Genomic DNA, 26,817 nt, shown 5'->3' on the forward strand with positions numbered 1-26,817 from the left:
GGTGCCCATGTTAATGCAAAAGATAAGAATGGAGTCACACCACTTCGTGCAGCAGTTCGGCATACCAAGCATGAAACTGTTCCAGAATCTCATAGAGAAAGGTGCCAGTGTTAATGCAGAAGATAAATATGGAGTCACACCACTTTATGTAGCAGTTGAGCATGCTAAGCATGAAACTGTTCAGTATCTCATGGAGAAAGGTGCCTGTGTTAATGCAAAAGATAAGAATGGAGTCACACCACTTTGTGCAGCAGTTCAGCATGCCAAGCATGAAACAGTTCAGTATCTCATAGAGAAAGGTGCCAGTGTTAATGCAGAAGACTTCTATACAGTCACACCACTTCGTGCAGCAGTTCTGCATGCCAAACATGAAACTGTCCAGTATCTCATAGAGAAAGGTGCCAGTGTTAATGCAGAAGATAAATATGGAGTCACACCACTTCATCTAGCAGTTGAGCATGCCAAGCAAGAAACTGTTCAGAATCTCATAGAGAAAGGTGCCCATGTTAATGCAAAAGATAAGAATGGAGTCACACCACTTCGTGCAGCAGTTCGGCATACCAAGCATGAAACTGTTCAGAATCTCATAGAGAAAGGTGCCAGTGTTAATGCAGAAGATAAATATGGAGTCACACCACTTTATGTAGCAGTTGAGCATGCTAAGCATGAAACTGTTCAGTATCTCATGGAGAAAGGTGCCTGTGTTAATGCAAAAGATAAGAAAGGAGTCACACCACTTTGTGCAGCAGTTCAGCATGCCAAGCATGAAACAGTTCAGTATCTCATAGAGAAAGGTGCCAGTGTTAATGCAGAAGACTTCTATACAGTCACACCACTTCGTGCAGCAGTTCTGCATGCCAAACATGAAACTGTCCAGTATCTCATAGAGAAAGGTGCCAGTGTTAATGCAGAAGATAAATATGGAGTCACACCACTTCATCTAGCAGTTGAGCATGCCAAGCAAGAAACTGTTCAGAATCTCATAGAGAAAGGTGCCCATGTTAATGCAAAAGATAAGAATGGAGTCACACCACTTCGTGCAGCAGTTCGGCATACCAAGCATGAAACTGTTCAGAATCTCATAGAGAAAGGTGCCAGTGTTAATGCAGAAGATAAATATGGAGTCACACCACTTTATGTAGCAGTTGAGCATGCTAAGCATGAAACTGTTCAGTATCTCATGGAGAAAGGTGCCCGTGTTAATGCAAAGATAAGAATGGAGTCACACCATTTCGTGCAGCAGTTCAGCATGCCAAACATGAAACTGTTCAGTATCTCGAGAAAGGTGCCAGTGTTAATGCAGAAGACTTCTATACAGTCACACCACTTCGTGCAGCAGTTCTGCATGCCAAACATGAAACTGTCCAGTATCTCATAGAGAAAGGTGCCAGTGTTAATGCAGAAGATAAATATGGAGTCACACCACTTCATCTAGCAGTTGAGCATGCCAAGCAAGAAACTGTTCAGAATCTCATAGAGAAAGGTGCCCATGTTAATGCAAAAGATAAGAATGGAGTCACACCACTTCGTGCAGCAGTTCGGCATACCAAGCATGAAACTGTTCAGAATCTCATAGAGAAAGGTGCCAGTGTTAATGCAGAAGATAAATATGGAGTCACACCACTTTATGTAGCAGTTCAGCATGCTAAGCATGAAACTGTTCAGTATCTCATGGAGAAAGGTGCCTGTGTTAATGCAAAAGATAAGAAAGGAGTCACACCACTTCGTGCAGCAGTTCGGCATACCAAGCATGAAACTGTTCAGAATCTCATAGAGAAAGGTGCCAGTGTTAATGCAGAAGATAAATATGGAGTCACACCACTTCATCTAGCAGTAGGGGCGGTGGGGTAGCCTAGTGGTTAAAGCGTTGGCTCGTCAGGCCGAAGACCCGGGTTCGAATCCCCACATGGGTACAATGTGTGAAGCCCATTTCTGGTGTCCCCCGCCGTGATGTTGCTGGAATATTGCTAAAAGCGGCGTAAAACCAAACTCAGTCAGTCAGTCAGTCATCTAGCAGTTGAGCATGCCAAGCAAGAAACTGTTCAGAATCTCATAGAGAAAGGTGCCCATGTTAATGCAAAAGATAAGAATGGAGTCACACCACTTCGTGCAGCAGTTCGGCATACCAAGCATGAAACTGTTCAGAATCTCATAGAGAAAGGTGCCAGTGTTAATGCAGAAGATAAATATGGAGTCACACCACTTTATGTAGCAGTTGAGCATGCTAAGCATGAAACTGTTCAGTATCTCATGGAGAAAGGTGCCTGTGTTAATGCAAAAGATAAGAAAGGAGTCACACCACTTTGTGCAGCAGTTCAGCATGCCAAGCATGAAACAGTTCAGTATCTCATAGAGAAAGGTGCCAGTGTTAATGCAGAAGACTTCTATACAGTCACACCACTTCGTGCAGCAGTTCTGCATGCCAAACATGAAACTGTCCAGTATCTCATAGAGAAAGGTGCCAGTGTTAATGCAGAAGATAAATATGGAGTCACACCACTTCATCTAGCAGTTGAGCATGCCAAGCAAGAAACTGTTCCGAATCTCATAGAAAGGTGTGGACATTAATGCAAACGATAAGAAAGGAGTCACACCACTTCATGTAGCAGTTAAGCATGCCAAACATGAAACTGTTCAGTATCTGATAGAGAAAGGTGCCAGAGCAAAATAAGGAGAATGGGGCTTCAAAACGCTGCTTCATGTAGCATCTGAGCATGTCAAGCATGAAACTGTTGATTGTCTCATAAAAAAAAGGTGTGGACGTTGATGCAATGGATTAGAATGGAGTCTCACCCACTTTATGTAGCAGTTGAGCATGCCAAGCATGAAACTGTTCAGAATCTCATAGAGAAAGGTGCCCATGTTAATGCAAAAGATAAGAATGGAGTCACACCACTTCGTGCAGCAGTTCGGCATACCAAGCATGAAACTGTTCAGAATCTCATAGAGAAAGGTGCCAGTGTTAATGCAGAAGATAAATATGGAGTCACACCACTTCATCTAGCAGTTGAGCATGCCAAGCAAGAAACTGTTCAGAATCTCATAGAGAAAGGTGCCCATGTTAATGCAAAAGATAAGAATGGAGTCACACAATTTCGTGCAGGATTTCGGCATGTCAAGCATGAAACTGTTCAGAATCTCATAGAGAAAGGTGCCAGTGTTAATGCAGAAGATAAATATGGAGTCACACCACTTTATGTAGCAGTTGAGCATGCTAAGCATGAAACTGTTCAGTATCTCATGGAGAAAGGTGCCTGTGTTAATGCAAAAGATAAGAAAGGAGTCACACCACTTTGTGCAGCAGTTCAGCATGCCAAGCATGAAACAGTTCAGTATCTCATAGAGAAAGGTGCCAGTGTTAATGCAGAAGACTTCTATACAGTCACACCACTTCGTGCAGCAGTTCTGCATGCCAAACATGAAACTGTCCAGTATCTCATAGAGAAAGGTGCCAGTGTTAATGCAGAAGATAAATATGGAGTCACACCACTTCATCTAGCAGTTGAGCATGCCAAGCAAGAAACTGTTCAGAATCTCATAGAGAAAGGTGCCCATGTTAATGCAAAAGATAAGAATGGAGTCACACCACTTCGTGCAGCAGTTCGGCATACCAAGCATGAAACTGTTCAGAATCTCATAGAGAAAGGTGCCAGTGTTAATGCAGAAGATAAATATGGAGTCACACCACTTTATGTAGCAGTTCAGCATGCTAAGCATGAAACTGTTCAGTATCTCATGGAGAAAGGTGCCTGTGTTAATGCAAAAGATAAGAAAGGAGTCACACCACTTCGTGCAGCAGTTCGGCATACCAAGCATGAAACTGTTCAGAATCTCATAGAGAAAGGTGCCAGTGTTAATGCAGAAGATAAATATGGAGTCACACCACTTCATCTAGCAGTAGGGGCGGTGGGGTAGCCTAGTGGTTAAAGCGTTGGCTCGTCAGGCCGAAGACCCGGGTTCGAATCCCCACATGGGTACAATGTGTGAAGCCCATTTCTGGTGTCCCCCGCCGTGATGTTGCTGGAATGTTGCTAAAAGCGGCGTAAAACCAAACTCAGTCAGTCAGTCAGTCATCTAGCAGTTGAGCATGCCAAGCAAGAAACTGTTCAGAATCTCATAGAGAAAGGTGCCCATGTTAATGCAAAAGATAAGAATGGAGTCACACCACTTCGTGCAGCAGTTCGGCATACCAAGCATGAAACTGTTCAGAATCTCATAGAGAAAGGTGCCAGTGTTAATGCAGAAGATAAATATGGAGTCACACCACTTTATGTAGCAGTTGAGCATGCTAAGCATGAAACTGTTCAGTATCTCATGGAGAAAGGTGCCTGTGTTAATGCAAAAGATAAGAAAGGAGTCACACCACTTTGTGCAGCAGTTCAGCATGCCAAGCATGAAACAGTTCAGTATCTCATAGAGAAAGGTGCCAGTGTTAATGCAGAAGACTTCTATACAGTCACACCACTTCGTGCAGCAGTTCTGCATGCCAAAACATGAAACTGTCCAGTATCTCATGGAGAAAGGTGCCAGTGTTAATGCAGAAGATAAATATGGAGTCACACCACTTCATCTAGCAGTTGAGCATGCCAAGCAAGAAACTGTTCCGAATCTCATAGAGAAAGGTGTGGACATTAATGCAAACGATAAGAAAGGAGTCACACCACTTCATGTAGCAGTTAAGCATGCCAAACATGAAACTGTTCAGTATCTGATAGAGAAAGGTGCCAGAATGCAGAAATAAGGAGAATGGGGCTTCAAAACGCTGCTTCATGTAGCATCTGAGCATGTCAAGCATGAAACTGTTGATTGTCTCATAAAGAAAGGTGTGGACGTTAATGCAATGGATTAGAATGGAGTCTCACCACTTTATGTAGCAGTTGAGCATGCCAAGCATGAAACTGTTCAGAATGTCATAGAGAAAGGTGCCCATGTTAATGCAAAGATAAGAATGGAGTCACACCACTTCGTGCAGCAGTTCGGCATACCAAGCATGAAACTGTTCAGAATCTCATAGAGAAAGGTGCCAGTGTTAATGCAGAAGATAAATATGGAGTCACACCACTTCATCTAGCAGTTGAGCATGCCAAGCAAGAAACTGTTCAGAATCTCATAGAGAAAGGTGCCCATGTTAATGCAAAAGATAAGAATGGAGTCACACAATTTCGTGCAGGATTTCGGCATGTCAAGCATGAAACTGTTCAGAATCTCATAGAGAAAGGTGCCAGTGTTAATGCAGAAGATAAATATGGAGTCACACCACTTTATGTAGCAGTTGAGCATGCTAAGCATGAAACTGTTCAGTATCTCATGGAGAAAGGTGCCTGTGTTAATGCAAAAGATAAGAAAGGAGTCACACCACTTTGTGCAGCAGTTCAGCATGCCAAGCATGAAACAGTTCAGTATCTCATAGAGAAAGGTGCCAGTGTTAATGCAGAAGACTTCTATACAGTCACACCACTTCGTGCAGCAGTTCTGCATGCCAAACATGAAACTGTCCAGTATCTCATAGAGAAAGGTGCCAGTGTTAATGCAGAAGATAAATATGGAGTCACACCACTTCATCTAGCAGTTGAGCATGCCAAGCAAGAAACTGTTCAGAATCTCATAGAGAAAGGTGCCCATGTTAATGCAAAAGATAAGAATGGAGTCACACCACTTCGTGCAGCAGTTCGGCATACCAAGCATGAAACTGTTCAGAATCTCATAGAGAAAGGTGCCAGTGTTAATGCAGAAGATAAATATGGAGTCACACCACTTTATGTAGCAGTTGAGCATGCTAAGCATGAAACTGTTCAGTATCTCATGGAGAAAGGTGCCTGTGTTAATGCAAAAGATAAGAAAGGAGTCACACCACTTTGTGCAGCAGTTCAGCATGCCAAGCATGAAACTGTTCAGTATCTGATAGAGAAAGGTGCCAGAGCAAAATAAGGAGAATGGGGCTTCAAAACGCTGCTTCATGTAGCATCTGAGCATGTCAAGCATGAAACTGTTGATTGTCTCATAAAGAAAGGTGTGGACGTTAATGCAATGGATTAGAATGGAGTCTCACCACTTTATGTAGCAGTTGAGCATGCCAAGCATGAAACTGTTCAGAATCTCATAGAGAAAGGTGCCCATGTTAATGCAAAAGATAAGAATGGAGTCACACCACTTCGTGCAGCAGTTCGGCATACCAAGCATGAAACTGTTCAGAATCTCATAGAGAAAGGTGCCAGTGTTAATGCAGAAGATAAATATGGAGTCACACCACTTCATCTAGCAGTTGAGCATGCCAAGCAAGAAACTGTTCAGAATCTCATAGAGAAAGGTGCCCATGTTAATGCAAAAGATAAGAATGGAGTCACACAATTTCGTGCAGGATTTCGGCATGTCAAGCATGAAACTGTTCAGAATCTCATAGAGAAAGGTGCCAGTGTTAATGCAGAAGATAAATATGGAGTCACACCACTTTATGTAGCAGTTGAGCATGCTAAGCATGAAACTGTTCAGTATCTCATGGAGAAAGGTGCCTGTGTTAATGCAAAAGATAAGAAAGGAGTCACACCACTTTGTGCAGCAGTTCAGCATGCCAAGCATGAAACAGTTCAGTATCTCATAGAGAAAGGTGCCAGTGTTAATGCAGAAGACTTCTATACAGTCACACCACTTCGTGCAGCAGTTCTGCATGCCAAACATGAAACTGTCCAGTATCTCATAGAGAAAGGTGCCAGTGTTAATGCAGAAGATAAATATGGAGTCACACCACTTCATCTAGCAGTTGAGCATGCCAAGCAAGAAACTGTTCAGAATCTCATAGAGAAAGGTGCCCATGTTAATGCAAAGATAAGAATGGAGTCACACCACTTCGTGCAGCAGTTCGGCATACCAAGCATGAAACTGTTCAGAATCTCATAGAGAAAGGTGCCAGTGTTAATGCAGAAGATAAATATGGAGTCACACCACTTTATGTAGCAGTTGAGCATGCTAAGCATGAAACTGTTCAGTATCTCATGGAGAAAGGTGCCTGTGTTAATGCAAAGATAAGAAAGGAGTCACACCACTTTGTGCAGCAGTTCAGCATGCCAAGCATGAAACAGTTCAGTATCTCATAGAGAAAGGTGCCAGTGTTAATGCAGAAGACTTCTATACAGTCACACCACTTCGTGCAGCAGTTCTGCATGCCAAACATGAAACTGTCCAGTATCTCATAGAGAAAAGGTGCCAGTGTTAATGCAGAAGATAAATATGGAGTCACACCACTTCATCTAGCAGTTGAGCATGCCAAGCAAGAAACTGTTCAGAATCTCATAGAGAAAGGTGCCCATGTTAATGCAAAAGATAAGAATGGAGTCACACCACTTCGTGCAGCAGTTCGGCATACCAAGCATGAAACTGTTCAGAATCTCATAGAGAAAGGTGCCAGTGTTAATGCAGAAGATAAATATGGAGTCACACCACTTTATGTAGCAGTTGAGCATGCTAAGCATGAAACTGTTCAGTATCTCATGGAGAAAGGTGCCTGTGTTAATGCAAAAGATAAGAAAGGAGTCACACCACTTTGTGCAGCAGTTCAGCATGCCAAGCATGAAACAGTTCAGTATCTCATAGAAAGGTGCCAGTGTTAATGCAGAAGACTTCTATACAGTCACACCACTTCGTGCAGCAGTTCTGCATGCCAAACATGAAACTGTGCAGTATCTCATAGAGAAAAGGTGCCAGTGTTAATGCAGAAGATAAATATGGAGTCACACCACTTCATCTAGCAGTTGAGCATGCCAAGCAAGAAACTGTTCAATATCTCATAGAGAAAGGTGCCCATGTTAATGCAAAAGATAAGAAAGGAGTCACACCACTTCGTGCAGCAGTTCGGCATGCCAAGCATGAAACTGTTCAGAATCTCATAGAGAAAGGTGCCAGTGTTAATGCAGAAGATAAGAAAGGAGTCACACCACTTCATGTAGCAGTTAAGCATGCCAAACATGAAACTGTTCAGTATCTGATAGAGAAAGGTGCCAGAGCAAAATAAGGAGAATGGGGCTTCAAAACGCTGCTTCATGTAGCATCTGAGCATGTCAAGCATGAAACTGTTGATTGTCTCATAAAGAAAGGTGTGGACGTTAATGCAATGGATTAGAATGGAGTCTCACCACTTTTTGTAGCATTTCAGCATGCCAAACATGAAACTGTTCAGTATCTCATGGAGAAAGGTGTCAATGTTAATGCAGAAGTTAAGAATGGAGTCCCACTACTTCATTTAACAGTTCAGCATGCCAAACATGAAATTGTTCAGTGTCTCATAGAGAAAGCACAGCAAAAAGAACTTGGTTTCCATTCTTGCGGAAACCTAATGGATACTGGGTAATGTAGGTTTCCGCGAGGTTTCAGTATCCGGAAACAGACAATGCGAGTTTCCGCATAGTTTACAAAACTGAAACTAACAAATCTAGGTTTCCGTCAGGTTTCTACAACTGAAATTGTCTTTATGAGTTTCAAGTTAGTTTCAGGTCGCTGAAACATTCATAGCAAAATGACTTAGTTTCCGTTGTTGCGGAAACCTATTGGATACTGGGTAATGTAGGTTTCAGCTAGGTTTCTGTACCCGGAAACTGACAAGTCTGTTGGTTTCAGCTTAGATGAAATGGCAAACTTAGCTTTGTGCTGTTCCATTGGGGGACTATATTTATTTACTGTTACACTTGCAAAATAATTTCTATATACAGAATCCAGCTAACCATGCAGGGAGCAAAAGCAATAGCCCATTTTTATACTGTACTGTTAAAGTGTATATGGTTATATGCTAGTTTTTAGTGTACATTTGTGATAGACTAGTTATTTTACTCTCCTTCGCAGACAGGTAAGTATATAAGTTTGTTTTTTATATAATGCACACATTTACAAATTTAAATTTACGAGGTTAGTTTCAGCGACTGGAAACTACACGAAACCAACAAAGTTAGTTTCCAGAAATGGAAATTTACAGTAAAGTATCATTGGTAGTTTCCATTGCATAAAGCAGCTGGAAACCATCATTGATGGGAACGTGAATGAACGAACGTAGAGGAAATTACTCCATATATACCAGTATATACAGCATATATCTAGAAACCTACGCTAAATTGTCTATGTATTCCATGTATATGAGTTTCAGTTTAGTGTTCTCAGTGTTTTGTACACCAGAATTCAAATAAAAGATACTGTCACATGAAACAAGAATAATTTCAGGAAAAGTTAAACCATATTACGGAAACTTAAGATTCTACTTTGTCTCCTTTACGTTTTGTTAGGTACACTCACAGATGCCATAAACTTATAAATTACTGAAGAGCCGGTAAGGCTCCATTAGGTTTCAGTTACCCATTGGCTTTCCATTTGTAATTTTTCTCAAAGTGATACATGCTAATACAACTAACTGGGAGTGGTTATGCACATTACACAAAACTGTACTAAAAAGGACAATAGTTTCGTAAATGTTCAATAAAGAACATAATACAGGCTACAACAAATTACACAGTAGACTTATAACTTTTTAAGTTTTAACTTCATCTGCCAGTGGTGAAAAATGTTAGGATTGAAAGAAAATGAAGTCAATGAACGTTTTGCCTTTTAATTATAGCATTATCATTATTGATCCATTATCATATTTATAAGCACTTTGGAACCTCATAAATTTATATAGAAATGGCTTTCTAGATATGTCATAGAGTACTTAAGATATAAGGGAATCGGTTTACAACCTGAAAAAACTAAAAGATCTTGTTGGGTACGCCCCTGGATTGCCAGAAGAGGAGAGGTGGGGGGCTTGTAACTCATTAGTACATGTTGTTTGTGGAATGATTTTGTTGAATGCTACAAGAAAAATAAAAACAATATACAGATATCAAACTTAAAACCAACTAACGTTATAACAAATCTAATGGGCTATTACCTTGTTCGAGAAAAGTATCCATCAGTATCCACATAATGGAACGATATGCCATTCATCTGCAGCTGCCCCAAAAAAACTGTTCCATGTCACGTGACCGGGTTTCATTGGACTCCAAAGATAATACACCTGACAAGTTTTTACATAATGTCCACAATTCTTTAAAAACGGTGCATGTTGTTTTAAGGGATTAGCTTTCTGAACTACCTAGCGAAATAGGTGACACGAACTCACCCCTTGTTCACTTACATAATGAAAGTCAGTGAACTCACTTAGCTTGTTTTGACAATCATTGATTGTCATTAATTGATATGAGTAAGCACCAACTCATCAATTGGGGTACATAATATGCTGGCCTTACTTTCAAATTCATCACTTTTATGGCAAAACAGCATTTACATGTGTACAGTAAAAGTTCATTCCGACTTCACGAGGCGGAAGATATCTATGTATGGATGGTACGCTTTAGAGAAATGCTACATCTTGGATGTCCTGGGTATGTTGTAGAAGTATCAGCTGTCTCCACTGTCGATGATATAGTCACCAAACATCCTGACATACGTAACCACGAACGTGTCAACAATGATATAAAGGTATAATTTATAAATATCCGCTGTGACAATAAATACAACATATAACATAAATATACTTTACAATACCACTGATGATTTGCCTGCAGGCAGAATAAGTGTACTTGCGTTCGCAGACGCAGTTTCATACTTAATGAAACTCATACTTAATGAAACACTCATACTTAATGAAACTGTAGTGTAGACTGGATGTGTACTATGTACATGTATTATGAAATTGTTGTATCATTATGATGATTATAATAATTTGTGCTAAGATGTCATTTTCATGAATTTTATTCTCTTGTATTTTCTACGGATATCACTTCGTTGTACAATTTATTGTGTTTTCAACTTGGGAATTTAGTGTTACCTGCATGTCTATCATCACAGATTATGTCCATTGTTCTCCAAGTGCGGTCAACCTGAAAATCCCTGTGTGCCGCCCTTATTGTTGTTACAAACATAACAAATGTCTACTTCACGGTACTAACCTCTTCAGTATACGTTAGTAACTCTACAAACATAAACACTATCTTTTGACGGCCCCTTTTGACAAAGACGTCGTGCAAGATAAAAGTAATAAATCAATTAGCGTGTTATCGGTTAATCCTTTGGTTCAGGCTCATAACGCCGACCTTTCGACCAAACTGCATGGTTGAGTGGAAACAAAGTATCGGCGTCCTGAGACTAGTTTCATTTTGCCAATTAATAAAGGATTACGAGGTCAATGAAGGATCAAGGAGTTGTTAGAAGAGGATAATCCGGATAATGCGGATGAGAGCACACCTGATGGGAAGACGACAACAGTTTATATCTTTATCAGTTTATTTCCAAACTTGAAGCACTCAACAAACTCACTTGACAGATTTTAACGGGTTTTTTTTTACAATGATTCACACAAGTAAATACGTGCAATTTTTAACAAATACATCGCATATCCGATGCGTATTCATGATACATATAGTTCACATTTTGTTCAGACATTGAGCCACAGATTTTAACCCAAATGCAACAGGTGGAATGCTGAATCAGCAAACTGTCTCACGGACAGTGTCCCTTGTCTGAGCTGGTGACGGATGTCATCCAGTCGTGGCTCCAAGTCCCTGTATTTCTTCTTCTTGGACGGATGCTTCTGGCCAGCAGCGTACTGGACCAGCTTCTTGTTGTTGGTTCTTGACCCATCTGAGTTGTGGTGGTTCCACTGCGATATGTTCACCTAGTGCGACGAGTTCACCTTATTAAAACATCTAGAGTAGATTATCCGCAACCCTAATTACGCCTAATCAGAACCTAACCTTGAAAGGAAACCGCAGGTCGGCGTCCTGAGACTAGTGGAAAATCGAAAGGTCGGCGTCCCGAGACGACACCAATCCTTTCATCTGTGTTTGATTTTTTAACTCAGCTGATAATTCCTTTTGCTGCACCTCCATGCATAGATTACAAAACATGTAGTAAATAAGACCTTAATTTATAATGTTGAATATTTAGTGTAGACGTGAGAAATGCTAAATGGGAATCTTTGTTGGGTAATCTGAGTGATGTTACCACTAATTATACCTGTTATAAGTTCACTAAATGACCATCAAGTGCATGATGACAAATAAACGGGTGTAGGTTTATATCACCAAACACGGTTACAGCAAGGGAGTAGTAATCGTTGTATTGCATGCAATATTAATTGCCTACAAAATCTTAGGGAACTACGCTGTGTGGTTTTAAAATAATAGGTCATCAAACATCACATTGTTCTTGATATGATTAAATATCGAGGAAAATAACACAGAAATAGGATCAATGTGGATCGGTCATATGCGATCAACGCATCGGAAAATCTGAAAAAGCTTACACTGCTGGAGTACTTTATTACGGGAAATACATCCACCGTTCTTATTGTTTCATTGTTTAGGTTGAGGAAATTCTGGCAAGGTGGACAGCTGCCCAGTCCCTGGGTCCGTCACGGTCGAGGTAGCAGGTGCTGCCCACCTGGCAGTCAGACCACGTACTAAAATTGTTGTCCCGAAACCCACTCTCCTACCCAGAGTTCCATGCTGCAAGCCAGCATAGTACCTCTGCCACAGGCCAGAAAAATGTGACGATTCGTCACATCTTACAATGTCCATTCAATATAATGTACACATTTCTTTTACTCTCTTATTTTTGACGAGTCTACACATCTAACTAAACATCTTTAATAGAATGGTTTAGTTTCACTGAGAAAATATCAAAAAACATGTAACACTATTTCGATTTGCGTAGCGATCCTTTGTTTACATAGGTTGTACGGCTCCACGTGCTGTCATCGAAGCTGATGGAGAGCAAACGATGCAGCCAGTTTGATATCTAAATATGTACTGTCATAGACCTTACTGTCGCAGTTGTGGAAGAATATATATGTAACAATGTAAAACATTATGAAGAGAGCGCCGAAAAGCTTTCGTGAGTCCAGTCTGTTCTTATTATGAATATGCGCGTTTGATTACTCAGTGTTTTTCTAAACTTGTGAAGGGTAAGCAGACTATTGGCATGTTTACAATAGAAATGAAAAAAAACAACACTAATTGAGTACCCATAAGTCTTTGTTTGAAATGCCGCCATCTTTGTTCAAACGTACACGCGCGAGATTGGAAAAAACTTCGTTGTTGTTTTGAAGTAAGTGTATGAGAGTAAGGTAGTAGAAATGGCAGTCTGTATACTTGCTATAGTTTTCTTGACACATGGCAACATACTTGTCAATCGAAGCTTTGGAAACAAGGATCCGGGAACTTGAGCGATCTCAACGGAAACCCAGGACAGAGAAATTGGCAGTACCCCGTCCTTGTCAGGTAGGTTTCAGATGAAATTCATTATTAACTAATATCACTCTAACCCGCGATGACGTCAGAGATATTTTAATGTCACTGGACACATCAAAAGCGACCGGTCCGGATGGGATAGGAAATAAAGTACTTAGATATACCGCAAATAGTCTAACATCCATACTTACGAAATTATTCAATTTGTCCCTTAGCCTGTCAATTTTTCCCAGTCCATGGAAAGAAGCATCGGTAATACCTATTCACAAGAAAGATAGCGTACATGACTGTTCTAACTACCGCCCTGTCGCACTCACATCTTGTTTATCCAAAGTCTTTGAGAAATGTGTATTTAAATATGCATTCAATTTCCTAAGAGATAACGACTTACAATCAGGATTCATGTCAGGAGACTCCACAACAAATCAATTAACCTTTTTGTACAACTTTATAGCCAAAGCTCTTGACGAAGGAAAAGAGGTTAGAGCAGTCTTCTGCGACATCAGTAAAGCCTTTGATAAGGTCTGGCATAGAGGGATTATTTATAAACTGAAAACCTATGGTATCCAAGGCGAACTATTACAATGGTTTGAAAGTTATTTAGAAAATAGAGTACAACGGGTCGCAATTAACGGCTATAAATCTGACAAGAAAACTGTACTAGCTGGAGTACCTCAGGGTTCTGTCCTTGGACCACTTCTTTTTCTGATATACATCAATGATATTGTATGTGATGTTGACAGTAACATTCGTCTCTTTGCGGATGACACCTCATTATATGTTATCATAGACGATCCATCAGTTGCTGCTACCTGTCTTAACAAAGATCTAGATAGAATTTCACAATGGGCCCGTAAGTGGCAGGTTACATTTCATCCAAATAAAACCGAAACTACTCAGTTCTCACGTAAAACGAAACCGTCTCTCTAAAACCGAACCTATTCATGGACGGAACAATCATAAAGAAGTCAAAAGTCATAAACATTTAGGATTAACACTCCAAAGCGATTGTACGTGGAATGATCACACTAATGATATTGTACGTAAAGGTCGCCCTATGATCAGTTGTCTGAGGAGTTTTAAATACCTATTATCACGTAAAACGTTGGATATTATGTATAAATCCTATATCTTGCCAATATTTGACTATTGTTCGCATATTTGGGATAACTGTACTTCTGAGCAATCACGTACATCAGAAAATTTACATCTTGATGCTCTGAGAACTATATGTGGTGCCGTTCGTGGCACAAGTCATAACAAACTTTATAATGAAACCAAATCTCAGTCCATGCAAGATAGAAGGAATTGCCAGAAGTTAACTTTTTTCTATAAGATGTACAACAACCAATTGCCAAAATATCTTTGTGACCTGATCCCAAACTCCGTCTCCGGAACTACAAACTACAGCTTGAGGAATAACTCTGAAATACAAGGAATTTACAGTCGCACTGCCTCTTATGCTAAATCCTTTTTACCTGCCACATTAAATTTATGGAATGCCCTACCAAATTCCAAAGCGTCATGTAATCTCACAGAATTTAAAAACCTAATTACAAAAACTGAAAATAAGATTTACTTTGACCTTAATTATGGCACTCGTTTTTGCCAAATCGTTCACTGCCGCCTCAGGCTCGGATGTAGCGACCTAAACGCCGATAAGTATAACAGACATTTAATGGACAGCCCTTGTTGTTCTTGTGGACATCAGAGTGAAAACGCCATACACTATTTCCTCACTTGCCCTAACTATACTCGGATAAGACTTAATATGTATTTTTACACTACCGGTTATAACCTGGATATAAGGATTTTTTCTTAAGGGAAACAAAAAACTTACTCCCTGTGTAAACCAGAAAATAGTTGAATCCGTCCACGATTGTATAACCAAGACACAACGCTTTAAATTTTCTCAGGAAAATAATTAAATTTACTCAACAACCTTCTCATGATTGATTTATATTTCTACAATGGCTTGTGAGACACACACAACTGTAACTCTCTAACTTATGACTACTTAGAGAATAGTTGTATTTCATGTAATCTGTATATATTTATACATTTTAAAAATATTATCTTTATGCAATGGCCAGTATCGATGACATCAAATCCTCCATTTTCATGTTGTATTATATGTTGCATGGGAGCGGTGTTAATATAAGCAGTAATGCTTGTTCACCAATCCCAATTCATCTTCATGAATAAAAATATGTTTAAATCAAATTCATTATTTTCTTCTTATCATAGCAGTCAGTTTGCATCGAATTAAATGTTTTCGGTAGGAACCTTTATCTTACAGTAGCGGTGCGCTCACATTTCGATTTCTCCCACGGTTATTAATGTGGACATTGCATTTTGGTGTGAAATCTGTTAAAAAAACAACATTATTGTTGATACCAGCTGAACATTCCGTTAAAATATAACCATAAGACAAGTATACCTTTGTGTTCCTGTACGTTGAGTCTGATATTTATATAACTTGATTTTCTGCGGCAGCTCATTTTGTTGCTGGGCACAACCAACACCATAACCAAATATTTATTGTTCAGTCATTTTTCTGAGTGTAATTTTGTCTCAGTATTATTCTTTTCTTGGCGGACTATTTCAATTATGTATCCAGCTATATTGGAACCGTGTACTGGAGCGGCGTTTATATAAGCCACTTGGCTTGTTCGCCTTTCCAGGTTATTGACGGAATAAACATATATTTTAAGAAATGGTTATATCCAGCAAGGCAACAAATATAGATGAAACAAGTAGTTCATGATATTTCGGTGGAAAATATTACCAATCGACATATGTTCATGATCCAAATGTGTGTCTCTTTTTGTTTTAGGCTATTGTGAGAAGAATCATGGAAAAGTTCGTCGAGTCCCTTGAAAATCCATTAAAAGTTACTTATTTAAGGTAAAATAACTTACCCCAAGTTTTATTATTGCTCGACATCATAATCAATATATATGTTAGGTTTTATAAGATTAGAGACGTCATTAATGCAAACTAAAATTAAAACTGCCATCAACTCGTTTCTTGTTCACAATTGGGTAAATCTAGCATCTAATTATTTCATTGTCAGTTATCTAGTACTAGTAGTAGAATTGACATAGCATACCATTATGTAGTGCTTAATTGCTGCATAATCATGTCGATCATGTTAATAGAAAACTTCTCACACCCTCGCAGTAATGCATATACATGTAGTTGATATACCACAATTACTTATTACTTGGTTTGATACATGGTGAATATGATAATAATCAAACTAATGAATGTTTGTCGGATTGTAATAATCTATTATTGGACGAATGAAAATTAACTCATTTGCTTTTCTTGATAGAAACCTTTTGGATAATCTGGAGGAGCAAGATGGACGATTGACGTCGGCAGATTACAGGAAAGGAAGGAAAACACGGGAAAGATGCTAAAAGAAACAAAAGAATCTGATCTGTAAGTTCCTGAAATTGGATTATATAATATCATTTGTACAGGTTTATACACTTCCTGACACCAGTTTAAAACACCCTGAGTCACTTAACTGACATGATGTGCTTCATATTATCGCTATATACCTGTAATAGAATAACTTTCCTTATCACATGTCATTACCCATCACCGTAATGTGCCATTAAAGAATTAGAACAAGTGCCGCTCTCAAGAATAAATGTTGGACATAAGTTTCGCTGTGCAAGAATTTCATTTTTTCCCCCAGAAACTCCAACAGCGCCTGAAGAATCTAGCTGGACAGAGAAAAGAACACAGAAGGTGGCTGCAGTCCTAACCCCAGAATTGACTCGCCAGTGGTGTCTGACGCTCCAGAGGCAAAAATGAAGGACTTTCGACACCATCCAACAAGATGCTTTCCAACCACTTAAAGGTCTTAGGGATAGGATGGAATGTCTAAATGTACATTCAATTATCGCCTGTAGTCATCCTGTTTAGGAAAAAACATCTAAATTTGTTGTTTCTGAGACTAAGATTAAAAAGAAATTAATGTCCCTCATATTAAAAAATGCCAACCCCTTCATAATATTTATTTGAACAAACTACTACTCAGACAAAATTTCAAATCCATAGGGCCTGTGATGACACCATTCTCTCTCTCTGTGTGATTTGTGACAATGTTTAATTGTAACATTGAAACATAGACATGATATGTTTATGATGAATAAAGAGAAATCGACTGACTGACTGATTTTGTATTTATTTATTTCTATGTCCATGTGGTGTTGAGGTAACTGTAGTTGAAATGAGTTTCTTTTATATTTGAATGTATTATGAATACAATATATGACATAATACATTCAAATATGTAATACACTCATTTCAACTACAGTTAATATAGTTGAATAATCATAATTTAATATCTGACATATGGTAATCTCTGAATACTAATAATTGAAACCAAATGGAGCCATAAAGATTCTGATTTACTGAAACTTATGGAACATGGTTAATGTGATTAATAAAAACGAAAATCACAGGGAATCATAATTGAACTAAGTAAATAAATGAAACCATCTGAAAGTAGAGGATAAGGGAAACCCAATGGAACCTCATAGGAATCTGCGTAACGGAAACTCACTGGAGCCACACAGGAATCTGGGTAACGGAAACGCACTGGAACCATACATGAATCTGGGTAACGGAAACACACTGGAGCCCTACAGGAAACTGGGTAACGGAAACGCACTGGAGCCATACTGGAAACTGGGTAACGGAAACGCACTGGAGCCATACTGGGTAAAGGAAACGCACTGGAGCCATACTGGAAAGTGGGTAATTTGTAAGTTTCCCTATTCCGGAAACTTGAAGGAAATGTAGAGAAAAAGTCCGGAAACCTAATGGAAACTTAAGTTTCCATTTTGTTTCCGTCAGGTTTCCGGTGTCCGGAAACCAAGTTATTTTTGCTGTGAAGGTGCCAGTGTTAATGCAGAAGACTTCTATGGAGTCACACCACTTCATGTAGCAGTTCAGCATGCCAAACATGAAACTGTTCAGTATCTCACAGAAAAAGGTGCCAGTGTTAATGCAGAAGACTTCTATGGAGTCACACCACTTTATGTAGCAGGTGAGCATGCCAAGCATGAAACTGTTCAGAAGCTCACAGAGAAAGGTGCCAGTGTTAATGCACAAGATAAAAAAGGAGTCACACCACTTCATGTAGCAGTTCAGCATGCTAAGCATGAAACTGTTCAGTATCTCACAGAAAAAGGTGCCAGTGTTAATGCAAAAGATAAGAATGGAGTCACACCACTTCGTGCAGCAGTTCAGCATGCCAAACATTAAACTCTTCAGTATCTCATAGAGAAAGGTGCAAATGTTAATTGCAGAATATACGAATGGAGTCACACCACTTCATGTAGCAGTTCAGCATGCTAAGCATGAAACTGTTCAGTATCTCACAGAAAAAGGTGCCAGTGTTAATGCAGAAGTTAAGAATGGAGTCCCACTACTTCATGTAAAAGTTCAGCATGCCAAACATGAAACTGTTCAGTATGACATAAGGAAAGGTGCCAGTTTTAATGCAATCAATTAGAATGGAGTCACACGACTTTATGTAGTAGCTGAGCATGCCAAACATGAAACTGTTCAGTATCTCATGGAGAAAGGTGTGGACATTAATGCAGAAGATAAGAAAGGAGTCACACTACTTGATGTAGCAGTTCAGCATGTCAAACATGAAACTGTTTGGTATCTCATGGAGAAAGGTGACAGAGTAACTGAAGGAGAATGGGGCATCAAATCGCTGCTTCATGTAGCAGTTCAGCATGCTAAGCATGAAACTGTTCAGTATCTCATGGAGAAAGGTGTCAATGTTAATGCAAAAGATATGAAAGGACTCATGACACTTCATGTAGCAGTTCAGCATGGCAAATATGAAACTCTTCAGTATCTCATAGATAAAGGTGCAAATGTTAATTGCAGAATATACGAATGGAGTCACACCACTTAATGTAGCAGTTGAGCATGCTAAGCATGAGACTGTTCAGTATCTCATAGAGAAAGGTGCCAGTGTTAATGCAAAAGATAAGAATGGAGTCACACCACTTCGTGCAGCAGTTCAGCATGCTAAGCATGAAAGTGTTCAGTATCTCATAGAGAAAGGTGCCTGTGTTAATGCAAAAGATGAGAATGGAGTCACACCACTTCATGTAGCAGTTCAGCATGCCAAACATGAAACCGTTCAGTATCTCACAGAGAAAGGTGCCAGTGTTAATGCAGAAGATAAAAATGGTGTCACACCACTTCATGTAGCAGTTCAGCATGCTAAGCATGAAACTGTTCAGTATCTCATAGAGAAAGGTGCCCGTGTTAATGCTAAAGATAAGAATGGAGTCACACCACTTCGTGCAGCAGTTCAGCATGCCAAACATTAAACTCTCCAGTATCTCATAGAGAAAGGTGCCAGTGTTAATGCAGAAGATAAAAATGGAGTCACACCACTTCATGTAGCAGTTCAGCATGCTAAGCATGAAAGTGTTCAGTATCTCATAGAGAAAGGTGCCTGTGTTAATGCAAAAGATGAGAATGGAGTCACACCACTTCATGTACCAGTTCGGCATGCCAAGCAAGAAACTGTTCAGTATCCTATAGAGAAAGGTGTGGACATTAATGCAGAAGATAAGAAAGGAGTCACACCACTTGATGTAGCAGTTCAGCATGCCAAACATGAAACTGTTCGGTATCTCATGGAGAAAGGTGCCAGAGCAAAATAGGGAGAATGGGGCATCAAAACGCTGCTAAATGCAGCAGCTGAGCATGCCAAGCAAGAAACTGTTCAGTATCTCATAGGGAAAGGTGCCAGTTTTAATGCAGAAGTTAGGAATGGAGTCACACCACTTGATGTAGCAGTTGAGCATGCCAAACATGAAACTGTTCGGTATCTCATGGAGAAAGGTGCCAGAGCAAAATAAGCAGAATGGGGCTTCAAAACGCTGCTTCATGTAGCAGCTGAGCATGCCAAGCATGAAACTGTTTATTGTCTCATAAAGAAAGGTGTGGACGTTAATGCAATGGATTAGAATTGAGTCACACCACTTGATGTAGCAGTTCAGCATGCCAAACATGGAACTGTTCAGTATCTCATGGAGAAAGGTGTCAATGTTAATGCAAAAGATATGAAAGGAGTCACACCACTTCATGTAGCAGTTCAGCATGCTAAGCATGAAACTGTTCAGTATCTCATAGAGAAAGGTGCCAGTGTTAATGCACAAGATAAGAATGGAGTCACACCACTTCATGTAGCAGTTCAGCATGTCAAATATGAAACTCTTCAGTTACTCATAGAGAAAGGTGCTAATTGTAGTTGCAGAAGATACGAATGGAGTCACACCTTTTCATGTAGCATTTCATCATGCCAAACATGAAACTGTTGAGTATCTCATAAGAAAAAGGTGCCAGTGTTAATGCAATAGATTAGTATGGAGTCACACCACTTTATGTAGCAGCTGAGCATGCCAAACATGAAACTGTTGAGTATCTCATAGAGAAAGGTGTGGACATTAATGCAGAAGATAAGAAAGGAGTCACACCACTTGATGTAGCAGTTCAGCATGCCAAACATGAAACTGTTCAGTATCTCATAGAGAAAGGGGCCAGTGTTAATGCACAAGATAAGAATGGAGTCACACCACTTCATGTAGCAGTTCAGCATGTCAAACATGAAACTGTTCAGAATCTCATAGAGAAAGGTTCGCGTGTTAATGCACAAGATAAGAATGGAGTCACATCACTTCGTGCAGCCGTTCAGCATGCCAAACATGAAACTGTTCAGTATCTCATGGAGAAAGATGTGGACATTAATGCAGAAGATAAGAAAGGAGTCACACCACTTGATGTAGCAGTTCAGCATGCCAAACATGAAACTGTTCAGTATCTCATAGAGAAAGGTGCCAGTGTTAATGCACAAGATAAGAATGGAGTCACACCACTTCATGTAGCAGTTCAGCATGTCAAATATGAAACTCTTCAGTATCTCATAGAGAAAGGTGCAAATGTTAATGCAGAAGATAAGAATGGAGTCACACCACTTCATGTAGGAGTTCAGGATGCCAAACATGAAACTGTTTAGTATCTGATAGAGAAAGGCGCCAGAGCAAAATAAGCAAAATAGGGCTTCAAAACGCTGCTTCATGTAGCAGCTGAGCATGTCAAGGATGAAACTGTTGATTGTCTCATAAAGAAAGGTGTGGACGTTAATGCCATAGATTAGAATGGAGTCACACCACTTTATGTAGCAGTTGAGCATGCCAAACATGAAATTTTTGTTTGGGTATCTCACAGAAAAAGGTGCCAGTGTTAATGTTATCATGGAATAATAATTCATACAAAATTCATTATTCATTATTACCGCTACAAGCAATATATTGGGATTCAGATATTAGGAAAATATAAATATAGAATATTAGTAATAGCTTAGAGAAAGACTCCAGTCAAAAGTTGTAAAACTCATCTCACAGACATATTATTTAAAAAGGTATAAATTACGGCTACACAATTTCACAGATATTCAAGATAAAATCCTAGCCTAAGGTATTGAGGACTCAAGCTGTTAGCAACCCTTTCAGTAATTCAGAGTTATGACCAGACAATTAAATGCATGCTGTTGTAATCAAGCACCTGTAATTGACACATCAGATTAGGCTCGTTAAGATCTAGCCCAGGGTAAGCATCCAAGGATCCAGTAAAAGTGCCAACAAGATAAGTGCCAGTTAAAATAGGATTAACAGGATTAAGAGTAATTGCCCTGTCTGGTCATTGAAGGACACACCCAATTTTGTACATTCTGTATTTGATAGGCTAATGTAGGTTACACCCATTTTTGTATCAGTGAACCAATCATAATCTCTTTATTGTTTTAATTGTAGATAAAAAGTCTCTAACTTCATTTGTCCATCAGTAGGGTTTAGACTCCCAACACAGGTCAGCTCTAGCCCTCAGCCCAGAGGGTTGTACCGACTCTGTGTGGCCACCCCATGTTACTCTGTTCTTGTAAATAAAATTGTGATTAGCTTCTTGTGACTTTGGACTCTTTTGCTGAGTTAACTCCCCCAAGCAGACCAGCACGCCAGTTAGATAAGGTGTTTCACCGGAACCATCACTTGGACCCAAGACCCATATCATCATAGTTGGCGGAGAATCAACGATTTTCGGAACCTCGGAGCCCAGGAACTAACTACAACCAGCTACAAGAACACATGGAATAACAAGCGACTGCATCCACGTCTGATCTCAACACTGGATTAAGGACCACCAACTCCTGTAAAGACACCAACCAAGGAAAAAAAAGTCTTTAAAAACTGTAAGTACTACTTTACATTGTTGATTTCTTGTCTTTTCTTAATTATAGTACGGTACATACTATAAGGTGTCATGGCCAATATGGAGTCTGGTATCGAAAGTAACTGTGGAAGTGAAATTCCAACTGTGTCCTCAGTTACCCCCCTTGCCAAAAGTGTAATTCAGGTAACATTTGGCACTGAAACAACAACTTGTTTAATAGATACAGGGGCATCCATTTGCTGCATTTCGTCTGCTTTTCTAAACAAAGCTTTCAACAACCCTGTACTTGGAAACTCACCCTTTCCACAAATTCAAGGTGTTGGCGGCGAATTGCACAAGGTGTTGGGTTCAGTTGTGTTAGATTTTGTTATTGAAGATCAAGAATTTTCACAAAAAATTCTATGTCCTGCCCTCATTACCTAAGTCAGTCCTACTAGGTGAGAACTTCCTCAATGACAACGATACAGTCATAGATTATAGCTGCCATTCCCTCATAATAGGCAACAGCACCTCAGATAGGCAATATATCAATTTCATTGCCAATCCAGATCAAGAAATTTGTGGATTAGCAAAAACAATAGATCAGATATATATTCCCCCTCAGAGTGAAATTCATTTCAAGGTAAGACTGCCTGAGGCAAACAATGATTCCCTCATCCTCATTGAACCAATTGCCTCCCTCACTGCTCATTCTGAAGTAGCAGGTGGTAGGACCCTCTCGAAAGCGCATAAGAAAACTGCTACATTTAGGCTTATGAATCCTTCCCAAGAAGAAAAAGTATTAGACAAAGGTACAGTTGTGGGAAAATTTAGTTGCATTGACAGCCACTCTATCTTTGAAATTGACTGTGACCAACCTTTAATAAATTCAGTTAACACTGACATTAAGACAACAGACAATGACACTAGGGATTACGTCAAAATTGCTCAAGAGTTAGGATTTGACTTGACCAAGACACAACTGACGCCAGACCAACAACAAAGACTACTCAGGTTTTTAGGACAAAACAGAGACATGTTTTCCACAAACCTTGCAGATTTAGGAAAAACTGACATGCATAGGCATGTCATTGACACGGGCAACCATCCCCCTGTTAAGTGTAGGCCTTATCGTCAGTCTCCTCATCTCCAAAAAGTCACTGAAGAACTTGTTGAAGATTTTATCAAATATGATTTAATAGAGGAGTCCACTTCAATGTATTCAGCCCCCATCATCTTAGTTAAAAAACGTGACGGCTCATATAGATTTGTTTGTGACTACAGAAAATTAAATTCTGTCACATTACCCATGTCATGGCCACTCCCTGTTTTTGACGATATTGTTGATCACATCGGCAATAGCCAAGCTACAATTTTTTCCACGTTAGATCTTGCCAATGGCTTCTTCCAAGTGCCATTACACGAAGACTCAAAGCATAAAACTGCTTTTGTCACCCATCAAGGCCTTTACCAATTCAAACGTTTGCCCCAGGGTTTGCGTATTCTCCACTTTGTTTTCCGCAACTCATGAGCAAAGTGCTAAGAAAATTGCTTTTCAAAGTTGCGTTGATTTACATTGATGATTTGATAATCTACAGCAAAAACTTTGAAGAGCATCTCCAACATTTGGAGCAAGTCTTCTACTATCTCAAACAGGCAAAATTAACACTAAAGCCATCAAAATGCAATTTTGCAACAGACAAAGTTTCATTTCTGGGTCATGTTTTATCATGTGGAGGTGTTCAAGTTGATGACAAAAAGGTCGAAGCAATTAAAACCTTCCCAATACCTAAATCACAAAAACAGGTTCGCTCATTTGTAGGCCTCACAAACTTTTACAGAAAGTATGTGAAAGATTATGCGAAAATAGCACTGCCATTGAATGCATTGTTAAAAAAGCATTCAGAGGCAGAAACTGGTAAGAAACCAAAGTTCCAGTGGTCACTTGAGTGTGGTCAGGCTTTCAACACACTCAAAGATGCTATGTGTAACACACCTGTTCTGGCTTATCCAGACTTTGACAAAGATTTTTTTCTTGCAACTGATGCCAGCGATATGAGCATAGGGTTTGTCTTGAGTCAAAAAAGATAAGAAGGATAATGAACATCCTATAGCTTTTGGAGGCAAAGCTCTTCACGGCAGCGAGAAGAATTGGAGCATTACAGAAAAAGAAGGTTTAGCTTTAGTTGAAGCCATTAGATCATTTCGTCCATACCTTGCAAATTCCAAATTCACTGTCTACACAGACCACATCGCCTTAAAATGGCTCAAATCCATCAAGGAAGCCACAGGTAGGTTAGGCTGATGGTCTTTAGAACTGTCTACCTATACTTTTGATATTGTTCATCGAAGCGGCAAAGCCAATGGGAATGCTGATGCGCTCTCACGCAGGGAATATGAGAAAAATATTAACTGTCAGAGTCAAACAGAAGAAGAAGCTGAGAAAACCGTCTTTACAGTAACTTCACTTGGGCAAAGAAGCCATACCAACATTTCAGCAAGCCCACAATTATCCTCACAGGTCACCCAATGAACTCAGACTGAGGATGATTGCATACCAAGTATTAATCACTTCGATAGTGAATCACAGACAACTCATTTGTCTGTCACCTTTGAATATGAAGAGGACTACCAAACAGTACCAGCAAACGTTGTTGCAGCATTACACGCTACAAGTGATGATGTCACACAGGCCACAATGGTTGAGGTAAATATTAATGCACATCCCAACTTACGTCATCTACAAAGAATTTGTCCAGATTTTACCAAAATATTTGACTACAAAGAAGATGATGTCCTTCCAGAAAATGAAAAGGACCGCCAAAAGATCCTTATTGAAGCAGGCAACTTTGAAATAGATGAAGGAATCCTATACAGATTTGTTCCACAGAGACAGAAGGGTCATGCAGACAAATTCATTAAACAGCTTGCAGTTCCAAGAACTCTCAGGAACCAGGTCCTGAGATCCTACCACGATTCCGAGTTTGGCGGTTGTCACCATGGAAAGGAAAGGATGCACAACACCATGAGACCAAAATACTACTGGCCAAAGATGTACACCGAAATTGCAACGTATGTCCAGACATGTGAAGTATGTCAACAGACGAAGAGCCATTACCACAGCAAGAAGGCACCCCTACGTCCACTACCTGTGGAAGAGGTCTTCACCAGGTGGCATGTTGACATCCTTGGTCCCTTGCCAACAACACCAGACAAGTACAAGCACATTTTGGTCATCACCGATGCAGCATCTAGATGGTGTGAAGCCTTTCCCCTAAGAACTCAAGAAGCCACAGAGGTAGCAGATGTTCTCGTGAGAGAAATAGTTTGTCGGTAGAGGCGGCTCCAAGGACCTTAATTTCAGACAGAGGTCAGAACTTCATGTCCAAATTAATCAAAGCTATTTGTGAACTTTTGGCTATCAAATTCCTCATACTAGCCCATACCATCCCAAACAAACAGCTGTGTAGAAAGACAATTCCTACATCAATCAATCACTAAGAGCCTATTGTAACAAAATTCAAAATGATTGGCCCGGTTTCTTCCAGGCATCATGATAGCCTATCGGATGGCTCCAAATTCATCAACTCAAAGTCCCGTTCGTTATGCTTTTCGGCCGAAATGAGAGCTCCACAAGATGTTTCATTAATTCCAAAGGAAAATTTAGGCCACAACAACAAAAGTTATCTTTCAAATTTGCTTGAGGAGCTAGAAATTACAAGGACTATTGCAGCTGAAAACACTGCTCGAGCAAAGGAGGTATACTGAGACAATACAATCGTAAGGCTAAAGAGCGAAATTTCTCCCCAGGTCAAAGAGTTTAGGCTATATTGTCAAAAAGTAGAAAAGGCCTCTTCAACAAGTTAACCAAAAGTGGTATGGCAGTTATTACATTGTTCATTTAGGTCCAATTTCACCTACAAACTACGCCGAAGTTCTGACGACAAAATGCACAAACCATTGGTCCATGCCAACCGTCTGAAGCCATATTTCGATCCAGCTGATCGTCACAGTATCCACAGAACCATACCTCAACAACAGCAACAATATGGATTCAGACGTCATAGATGACAATGAGGAACCAATGGGCGATCCACAACTTGACAGCAACAATGCAGAGTCAACAAGTTCAACCCAGGATCAATCACCTAGAGGTAAGGAAGTCAATTCAAGAACTAAGGCGGGAAATCATGAATCCAACTCAGAAGAAGAAAGGCGTTCAGGAAAGCTCAGCGGGACCCAGTACAACAATTACAAACCAGAAACAGAGCACCCCAGTAGGTCCAAGTAA

At 39.8% G+C, this 26,817-nt stretch overlaps 1 pseudogene; it reads left to right on the forward strand.

Annotated features, from left to right (window-relative positions):
* Positions 1-10: 10 nt before the first annotated feature.
* On the forward strand, positions 11-26,817 carry LOC124269798 (annotated as a pseudogene).

This window comes from Haliotis rubra, unplaced genomic scaffold (genome assembly GCF_003918875.1).
Source record: "Haliotis rubra isolate DU_JTF1 unplaced genomic scaffold, ASM391887v1 Scf1476, whole genome shotgun sequence".
Taxonomy (NCBI): Eukaryota; Metazoa; Mollusca; class Gastropoda; order Lepetellida; family Haliotidae; genus Haliotis; species Haliotis rubra.